Genomic DNA, 11,442 nt, shown 5'->3' on the forward strand with positions numbered 1-11,442 from the left:
GCCAAGATTTGCATGGTGCTGTAGTCAACATGTCAATGCAATGGATGAGGCAAGGGCACGGGTTAATAGGGAAGCAATTGGGTGCATTTCAGACAGGGTTGGGGCATTCATTAAACACACACAATTCAGTCAGTTCAGTTATTCCATGCAGATGGGGTGCATTTGTCAAAATTAGGCAATGATCTGTTCTTAAGCAATATGCAGGGCGCAATTTGAACGTTTAATTCAACAGTAGAGTCCTATTATACGGGTTACAAGCAGGTCTAAAGCTTTTGAACTGCGGTGAACATTTGCGTTGGGGTTCTGCCGCCGTCACCATGGTTATCTGCTCCCCATTGGTGGCGGTTGCAGGGCCAAAACACCGATGGCTGGGCTCAGACATCCCTCGGTCGTTTTGTGGCCCTTGCAAGTGGCGTATATCGTCGCACCTCAACGCTAATGGAGGAGTGCCCTTAATTTTTTGTTTGCACAACATTCAAATTGGACATATTAACCTTTATATTGACTTTATAATCTTTAATTATTTCATAATTTTTGCATAGTTTGCATAATTATCTTAATTGCTATCTATATGACGTTCACGCATTTGCGTTTACCCAGTGCGTGATTTGCCATATTTGGGCCGTCATTTATCTGCTATTTGTTATTTCATATCTGGGGGGCAGCCCGTCGGTAGCCCCCGCAATTATCACCGCGGCCAAAAGCGCCACAAATAAAAAATCATGGTCAGTACTCCAGAGTTTGGGTTTTTTGTGACAATCTGAGATAAATAGAAATATATTTAGATAAATCCAAGAAAAGCCTCAGTATATAAGCGTATATTTATACATAAATTACCATTATCACCAATTAAAAAATTAAAAACAAACCTGGGGATCACAAATCATCTCGTAAAATATACATGATTAAGTATGCAAAAAGGCCAGTACATGTACATCAAAGCAACAAAACAATTAAATTTACCCGTTGACTCAAGTTGTCATCTCCAGTATACATCTCCATTTTGATAATCTAAAATAAATTAGGAAGTTAGTAAGCTGCTATGAATAACATTAGATAACTATCCCTTGTTTTCAACAAACATTGATAACATGCCTTTTTCGGAGTTTTTCCTCTGCCTAGATTTCTCTGTTTGTAACAAGGATTGTTACGTCATAGGTTTTGTTGCGCCAAATGCATCACGACGTCGATTTAATATTTATTGTAGCATTAGAAAAAAAACAATAAAAAAATACAAGCTTTTGAACTTAGTCAATTTTGGGCAAATTATTGCATATAGGGTACTCCATTTCACTGGATACGGGTTGACATGGATTATGGATACAGTTCATATAAAAGAAAACCCGGTTTGCCGTCACATTGACAGCTTTTTACTTGTTGTTTGTTTAATTAATTATCAATTCCATGTCACATGCAATATGACTATTTTTTCAACTGTTTTCGGCTCGCTTTGGTTTTGGGCAATGTCATTACCTGTAGTTACAGTTTCACTTGACTGCATATGGGAACTATACATTTAAATGAAAAATATTATTAATGAATACCATACATCTATCAGTGTGTTTCAATGCGAACATTTTTTGCCAAAAATCATTTTTTGCAACACAAATTGTGCACAAAACCCTAAATAAAATGTTATGCTCCTTTTATCAATTATAATTTTTATGTAAATATTATACTCGTGTTTTTAATGCCTTAAATTTTAAGATCAACGTACTTTTCTTCAAACTTTATCATTTCCTTGTTTTTCACGATATAGGTGAGCTCCTCCTTAACCATGTTGCTCGGTTCCTTGGTTGGAAAAGGCAGACCAGATGGTTGATGACTGCATGGGAGGCCATTAGTCAGTCTTTTGTATGGAGGGAACTGTCCTTTACCTCCAGCAGAAACTGAAATTAAATAGCTTCGTGCAAGTTGGAAATAGATATTTTTAGATAAAGGAAGTCTCATACCTGCAACAGTGTGTGCGTACAAATTGAGTATCGAGCTTTGAAATATATCGTCATTGGAAAATAATTGCTTGTACACATACCGCTGCAGTTATATAAGATTATACCTTTGGAAAAATAATGATTTAATGCTTATAGTTTATTTTTTTAAAACGCCTTAATTCAGTCCGAAAATGATATTTGTATACCTTAAAACAATGTATGTGTGGCAGTTAAGTTATTTATGCAAAAATGTTATATAAATAATGTTCCAATTATCTTATGATTGGATTTCAATTATTCTCTTAGGAATAACTATTTTACAATTAATAGAATGAAACGGGATCATGCGAGATGAACATATTAAGGGAAGGAAAGTGAGGTCAGACACACGGCAGGCCAACAATTTAGTGGGTATAACACCTGGCTAATTTTAGGTTCATGAAGCCCGAGTCCATCATTTTTATCCACCCTGTTACACTTGAAATTAAAACCTAACTGGATTAGTCAGCATTAATAATTATAATAAAACTGTTTAAATTTTTGTGGACTAGTGAAATTGTAGTCTTTATCAATTTTTTACAGAATTTTATGAGTTAAGCAAATATACTTACCCAGGGCATTTGACATAATCTTACGCACTTCTTCCTTCAGATTTGCATATTTCTTTTCTTGTTTTTCAGCTTCAAAGTAAATTTACATTAAAAAGTGAATTATTGGATATAGTGTTTCCCTCGAAGTGTATCTATTAACTTAAAGATCAAAAGATGTTTGAAAGTAAAATTTTACATATTACCTGGTTTGCTGCACATTGTCTGTGAGATACTTTCTTGCTGTTCAAAATTATTGAAGAATTCGGCAGCTTTTGGAGACCCCAAAACTAGCATTTTCCCTTTATTGATTCCAAGGCCTCCAATTTCAACCCCTTATAAGCCGAGAACTTCAGACTGAATTAGGAAAGGTAAACAAATAAGTACATTATAAATGGAATGATTTATTGATACCTATAGCTATACGTTAAGAAATAATGGTTTTGTAAAATTGATTAAAGATGATTTATAATGTGACGGTCAGACCGGTTCAAATACCGGCCTGAGATATTGGTAGAGCATATAATTCAGAGGGCTCATGTTCGAATCCTGGTCTGGCAGTTATATCTGTAGTAATTGTAGTTTTTTCCATCCTTTTTTTAGTGCTGTGCTAACCCCTAGACCTGACAGCTGTAGGTGAACTTCAAACTTATTCTTTAAATAATAGTACTTTTTGGATGAAGTCGGGGCAATTATACCTAAATTTTGCAATTTAGAACAGTTAATGTTCCAAAATTTTTACTACATGTAAATTGCATTTTAGGGTTGTTTGGATATAACTACTAATTAGGTAGTTTCATTTTTTGTATAACGGTTATGTATCAGACCAGCTTTAAAAAATTGTGCTGGGGTCACTTGATATGATGTGTTTTATAACTTATAATAATGATGAATATATGTAAGACGATATTTAATTTTTTTTAGGAATGAGAGATATTACACACATGTAGGCCACATTCAAAGAATGGAATAAATTCCATATCTTTTCTCTCAAAGGTTAGAATCTTAACCGGGTTTTCCAACGGAAAAAAAAATGTTGAAAATGGCAGGCTGGTGGGCGGGCGGCTGCCAAAAGGATACCCTCATTGTACGGATAACTCCTCTTACAGTTTTCAAAATAAGAGATTGTTCTTTTGCCGATCAATTGGACATATATCAGAGATGTGCATATTGCTAGGATTTTGATTTATGATTATTTATGAAATAAAAAACCAGCTTTTGAAATTAGACATTTTTTGGCAAAATATTGCATATAGGGTACCCTCTTTGTAGGGAAAACTCCTCCTACAGTTTTCAAGATAGGAAGATGTTCTTTTGCAGATTAATTGTACATATATCAGAGGTGTGCATATTTCTAGGATTTTGATTTATGATTATTTATGAAAAAATACCAGCTTTTGAACTTAGTCATTCTTTGGCAAAATATTGCATATAGGTGTAGGGTACTCCAAATCACTGGATACGGGTTGACATGGATTATGGATACAGTTCACATAAAAAAGAAAACCCGGTTTGCTGTCACATTGACAGCTTTTTACTTGTTATTTATTTTTATTTTTTTTTTGTACATCAACGATCTAGAAAACTTTCTATTGGAAAATAATATTGTTGGTTTGCAAAGCAGAAGTCATTAATGGAATACGAGTAATCACTACATTTTAAACTCTTTTTATTTTACGCCGACGATACCGTCAAAGTGGGTGGAATTGGAGAAGGCCCACAAAATGCCCTCAACGAATTTTATACATATTGTACTCAAAGGAAACTTAATGTTAATGTCGATAAACCAAAAATAATGGATTTTCTCCAAAGGTGCAACATCGAAAAAGATTTTTTTTATTAAAAAGGAGAAGTTAGTGAAAATGTTAAAGAATTCAAATACCTGGGTATCATAATGTCAAGAACTGGTTCATTTACCAAAGCAAATTAGCATTTGTGTGAACAGGCTCAAAAAAGCCACTTATGGCGTTAAAAGAAAAATAAATTTCAAAAAATAATTTACCAGTCAATTTTCCATTTGATTTGTTGATAAGGTTGTTTTACCAGTTTTACTATACGGCAGTGAAATTTGGGGTTATCTAAATCTAGATGTTATTGAACGTGTACATTTGATTTTTTAAAAAACAGTTCTTAATTTAAGAAGCACGACACTAAATGTTATGATACATGAAGAAACAGGGAGCTACCCTTAATGATAATTAAACATTGAATGCATATTTTTGGATGTCGTCGGTCCTATAACACACCAAGCACTGCAGACAAATTGAATACCGCTCGTTAGCATGATATGTGCTCATGACGCATGAATTAGCAAAGTGTATCCATATGAAGTTGAACATCGCAGATTTTCGATGCAAACATAAGGGGAAATATACACAGAATGTAAGTATAATATCATATATAACAATATCATATCAGAATATACACAATATTGATTTTATAATCAATATCTTACAAAACAATATTTTATGATACAATATAATTGTATTTATCAAGCAAGTTTGAGTGAGATGGGAAATTTTTTAGCATCTCTGGTACTAAAGAGATCAGGCTCTATATGAGTTTCAATCCAAAGTTACATGATGCACGAAAGCTTTTCTATCCAACTAGTCCAGTCAATCTACCCACAAAGCCAAAACATTACAAAATTGCTACAGATTTTTTTTAGTATACGTTGAAGTATAATGCCTAAACAATGATATACTGAAAGTCTTAAAAAAAAATTTTGGTCAAAACTTTCTTATTTAGTGAAAAATATAGAAAACCGGAAAATAATTTTATTTTTTTTATTTTTTGTACTTTAAATAGGTATTTTAACATACAAATGTGTTGGTTATTATTATTTTTGTGTTCAACTTTACAATAATAAATCATGTTCATGTCAATTTATTTTTAAATACAAGACAAATTACAATATTTTGAATGTTTTTCTCCCCCAAAAATTGGACGAAAACATTTAAATTACTGCATGTCATTTGGTTATATCAAATATTATTTCAACATATAATTTTGGATTTACATGTAGTGTTTTAACAACTTGAAATTAAACAACTAACAATCGTCCAAATCAGTGGACACCAAACCAACAGAGTTAGAACAGTTCACCTTATGACATTCTCCACAACCTGCTGTGCATTCAATACCATGCTTTCGGCACGTACATTTCTTGATATTACAGCTCAGTTAACATTTGCATCTTACTACTTTTAAAAGCCTTTCGGGGGCTGGAGGCAGAGTACTTTTCAATGGTAAAAAAAACACTTATGATCATCAGATTCATACCACCCCCATTCAGTAGGGTCCAAGTTCTCACCCCGACCGAGCCATACTTGGGTTTGGTAGTAACATCTCAAAAAATGTAAATTAGCAGCATCAGATTGGTGGTAGGGTCTGAACCTGAACATACATGTGTTCAGTCACAACTTTGGAAGCAATTTTTCTGTACCGCAGCAAATCTAAGCCTTCATTTTCTACACCTCCATAAAGACATGCTACTATTTCCTCACCAGCTTGAACAACATCTTCCTTTGAAGAGTATGTCATGATTCTTTGTGCTAAATCTTGAATATATACCGATGATTTGAACTTTTTATACGCAGCTCCCATGCCAATTCCAAACATACGGAATGTAGTATTAAAAGGTAGCAAAGAACACATCTGTTCCCCCATATCTTGCTTCGTTTTCTGAATGTTCCAAATTCTCATTCTCTTTGTAGTCTGTTTGGGCTCAGTACGGAAATAGATCGTATATGATTTCAAATCAACATGAAAACACCATCATCAGATGCATGTACATGTACTACTGTGTAGCTGTTTTCAGTTAACCTTGTAGCCAACATATTGATAAAGCGTTGCTTGTTAATTGTGTTAGCAAGGAAATTATCTTTTTTTTTATTTTGCATGGCATTTCTTCAGAGAAATCAACTTTCAAAGGTGCGCCTAATATGGGCTGTATCCTTTACTGTTGGGCGAACTGGATATCCATCAAATACAACAGTTGCAAATGGGTAGTGTTTTTGCACGTAAGTGATGTATGCTTGGATAATGTTGGAAAAATTTTCACCTTTCTGCCAAGGAATTCTGTGCAGAAGTGAGCCCCCATCTAATACGTAGTGGGTATTTTTCTGTGCTTCCGGTAAATTGTCGTCCGTCATTAACTGTATCATCTGCAAGCAAAGACTTTTGTGATTCACGAGGAAATCGATTTTTTTCAAATAATGATGATGGAATATTGCACAGTTCATACTTAAATATTTCTGATATGTCATCAAACAACCTGTTTGCTGCAGTTGTGCATCTTTGAAAGAGAAGCTGTGGATCAACATGTACATTTTCTCTGTCAATTTTAAGACTTGTTTTGGAAGCCATTGTAACTATTTGATCTTTTCTTTTAAAGCAAAAATCCAATATAGTTCTACTTTTTATAGACTTGATTATTTTATCTCCCACTTCTTTGGCATTGTCAGCATTTACTGAGCGATCTGCCACTACTCGAGTTTCAATGTCTCGTAGATTGGTGTCACCTGCAAATGGGCTACGATCCTTCATGACACCTATGATAGTCAGTACATTTTTCTGATCTCTTTTTTGTCTTGCTTTTGTCTCCTTCTTGTGTTGTTCACTTGTGTAAAATCCAACAGCACTCACCTCTTGCATAGCTTGATTAACCTCTGCACAAGAAGGCATGGACAGAAGCCATGAAGCTCTCTGACTTTCTCCTATGCCACGGCCTCAGGTCAAACCACCAGCTGTTTTAACGCAACGCATAAGGACTTGTTCAATAGCAAAATCAGTTGACAAGCCTGCCCAGTATATTTCGCTTCTCGATAGCTTTGTAAACATCTGGATGATCAATATCAAGATTCTGCATCATCATCAGGTAGACATAACCGGATTTAGGGTAGAGATTGCGTCCCGATGATGCAAAGTATGGTAACATATCCTGAAGGGCCCGTAAATGTAAATCCCAGTCACCAGTCCTCTCTGCTCTGATGAATGATCTTAAAATTTGTATCGTTTCCGAATACTGTATACACAGTCTAGCTGTGCGATGTTCCTTTTTCTGTTCTAGAAAACCTTTAAAGGAAATATGCAGTTGTTTTAATGCAGGATGATCAAGGACTGCCTCTGACATACAGTTTTATCTGAAAACTGGCTATACATCTTTGATGCTTCCTCAAGAACAGTATTGTTCCCACTATCCAGAGGTGTTTGGTCTCCTAAATCATTTTTCCTCAGAAGATGGGAGGTTAATATCAAAGAGCTCAAATCCAAGTAGACAGCAGGCAAGTAGCATCGTTTTTGAAAGGGGAGGGGAGCAGACTCATTCAAAAAACTTGACAAGCAAAAAATAAAAAATAAAAAAGGGGGAAAAAGGTTACTTTCCGAAATCTCAAAATCCTGTTAAATGAGCTGAAAATAACTATATACAACCAAACAACAAATCCAGCCAATATCATAAACTAAAATCAAAAATTAAAACATATTTCAAGTCAGAATGTTATCCCACGACAACTTAAGTCAAATTAAATTACAACTGAATCCACTGAATTCAACAAATATCAATAATTAAATCACCTGATGCAAACACCTTATGGATCAATCACCTCAATATTACCACAGTTACTTTTAATCAGAAGACTCTAACATTACTGTTAAAGAATAACCTTCAATAAGAAACACCTTAAAGTTCTGAACTCATCCCTGTGTGCTCAACACATTTGAATTAAGATTTTATATCCCTGTGTGCTCAACACATTTGAATTAAGATTTTATAAAGTACGGTAATTCAATATTCAAAATTGTAAGGGTTCCCTAATGTTAAAGGTGAGGAGTGGTCACATAATGTCATCATCAAAATGTTAATGATTAAATAAACAACACTTCAGTGAAAATCATTGAATTTTTTTTTACACAATATAGATAAAATCATCTTCTATCTCCACTTATGAAGTCTCTGCATGATTTCACCAAAAATCTCATTCTACTGTCTCATGTCTCTATTCACAATTACTTTTACTTAAATCCATTCTCCATATCGATCCGGAGCTTTCCATACTCGGACGGAACGACGAATGGTTGGAGCTGCTTCCATAAGTGACTGATCGGGTGTCGACTGAATGTTGGACTCATCGAGCTCTTCACTAGAATTTTGAAATGATAAAGAATATTGACAGTTTTTTAAAGAGTTGTCACTCATACTTATAATCGACGAGTCATCATCCATCACTGAGGATATTGGAGGTATTGACGACATTTCTGCTGGATTGTCTCTTTTTCCTTCTGATGTTACCTTGACTCTTTGTACACTTTAGTTCTCCGAGTCGCTTTCGGTCTCCGATTCGCCAGATGACATAGCTCCCTGTACAGAGGTCCCTTCCAGCTTTTTATTTGTACACACCTTCTTTACTATGTACTCTGCTTTCTGTATTCCCTCCCCCTCGTCAAGACCAGTACAAGGAAGAAGCATATTTCTGTGCTGAGTCCTTGTTCTGCCTGATTTTTCTACATCTATGACTCTATACACCATCTGTCTGCTAGCTTATTCTTACTCTTAAAACTAACATTCCGGACGAGTACCTTATCTCCCTGTTCCAGCTTAGTCTCTCTTACCTTATTGTCGTACCTTTCCTTGTTCTTAAGCCCAGTCTTTCTAGCTTCTGCTGCAATGGCATAAGCTGACTGCATCCTCTGCTGAAGTTTTCCTACATACCCTCTGGGATTTGCATCTCCTTCATTCCCAAGATCCAGACTCAGGAATGAATCAATCCGAACATCATCATATGGGGTGAAAATCCTGTTGCATCGCTCTTTGTAGCATTATACGCATGGACCACTTGGGCAACATGGGATTTCCAGTCAGTTTTTGGTCATGCTCCAACGTCCCTAGCGCATCTTCAGCAATGTCTGATTGAACCTCTCGACTGATACATTCCCCATGGGGTGGTATGGAGTGGTTCGAGTTTTCTTAATCCCCAAAAGCTTACAGAGTTATCTGACCACTTTGGACTCAAAATTCCTTCTTTGGTCGCTATGCTGCTTCTCGGGAAATCCGTAGTGTAAGAAGAATTTCTCGTACAAGGCTTTCGCTGTGACAGTAGCTTTCTGACTACGGCATGGTGTAGCCTGTGAAAAACGTGTAAAATGGTCAGTAATAACCAATATTTTCAGATATCCCCGGGTCTTCTATAGGATCTATTTCATGGCCCTGGTGCTTGGTTTTCAGAATAACGTGGGCGCCATTTGTAGTCCTGCAGGCATGTTCACGAAGCTATCTTAGGACTATGGTGTGTCCTAAGTACGTCTTAGGATACGTCTCAGTCTTAAGTCTGCTTCTCGAAGCTCTCCTAAATTTAGGACCTCGCCATAAGTACGTTCTTACTTTAGGACAGCATACACCATGTCCTAAGATCATCCTAACTTTATTTTAAAGATGGCGGCAGCGATTGTTTTGATGCACATCGCTCACAGAAATCGTTAAAGGATATTCAGAGACATTGATAACCCTCTAGATTACTTAAATGATGATGCTATCGTTAGTAAGTACCGACTTTCTCGTCCTCTGATCATCAATCTTTGCAATATGTTTGGGGATAGACTTCAAAGACCTACCGCAAGATCACGTGCCTGTATCATTGCAAGTCATGGTTGCATTAAGATTTTATGCAACAGGCAGCTTTCAGGCAGTGATAGGGGACGTTCACAACATATCAAGAGCAAGTGTAAGCCGCATTATAAGCGACATGAACCAATGTCTTGTGCAGATATCACGAGAAAACATATGTATGCCAGTTGACCACCAACGACTATCTAAACTGATGCTAGACTTCAGTAGAATTTCCAATTTCCCAAACACGGTAGGGGCTATTGATGGGACGCATATATGCATAAAATCCCCATCTGTAGACGAACATTTATACGTTAACAGGAAAGGTTACCATTCAATCAATGTGCAAGGGGTGTGTGATAGTGATTTGATTTTTCTTAACGTAGTAGCTAAATGGCCCGGCGGAACACACGATTCACACATATGGAGAAATTCTTCCATACACGACCTCTTTGAAAACAAAACAATAACACAAGGATGGTTACTCGGAGACAGTGGGTGTCCATTGCGCCCTTGACTACTGACTCCTGTATTGAATCCGACTACGGAAGCGCAAGAGAGATACAATTCAGCGCAAATAAGATCAAGAAATGTTATCGAACGCGCTTTTGGAGTTTTAAAATCAAGATTTAGATGCATTGATAATTGTGGTGGTACTCTTGTTTACAGTGCACAAAGGGCTTGTAACATAACTGTTGCATGTGCTGTTCTGCATAACATGTGCATTAGACATCGAATTCCATTACCAAATGACGCTATTCCATGCGACAATGGTAGAATTCGAATTGACTACAGAGAAGGTTTAACGATGGCGCTGGACTGCGTGATCAGTTGATTGTTGGACGCTTTTCAATGTAAATTATAAGTATTTTTAAATATCAATTAATGTTTGTATGTATATTTTACAAAGCTGTAACTCTAATGTTGTAGACAATGAATTACAAGAAAATAAACTGTTGTAAATGTATCAATATAATTTTCAAATACAGAATTTAAGTATATTTGACAAATAATTCAGCATATAAAAATATTTCACTGATTTTGATCCGTGACACTGAATGTTACACCGTATTTTGCCAAATACACTTGGTGGCGTTGAAGTTCCAATTGAAACCTTTGCTGATCCAAAGCTAGCCTCTGTTCATCAATAGCGAGTCTCCGTTTTTATTTCTAGTTTTTCTTGTGCAATTTGAAGCTTCTGTTCTTCTACCTCCAGGAGCTGTTGCATGTAATTTCCCTCTTGTGAAGCGCGTGTCGGTTTCCTCTTTTTCTCTGCCGACGCTACCAGCGATGGTTGATTGTCTGGTTCTAGTGAAAT

At 36.0% G+C, this 11,442-nt stretch overlaps 1 pseudogene; it reads left to right on the plus strand.

Annotated features, from left to right (window-relative positions):
* The first annotated feature begins 10,163 nt into the window (after positions 1 to 10,163).
* On the plus strand, positions 10,164 to 10,982 carry LOC128175843 (putative nuclease HARBI1; annotated as a pseudogene).
* Positions 10,983 to 11,442: the final 460 nt, after the last annotated feature.

This window comes from Crassostrea angulata, chromosome 3 (genome assembly GCF_025612915.1).
Source record: "Crassostrea angulata isolate pt1a10 chromosome 3, ASM2561291v2, whole genome shotgun sequence".
Classification (NCBI taxonomy): Eukaryota; Metazoa; Mollusca; class Bivalvia; order Ostreida; family Ostreidae; genus Magallana; species Magallana angulata.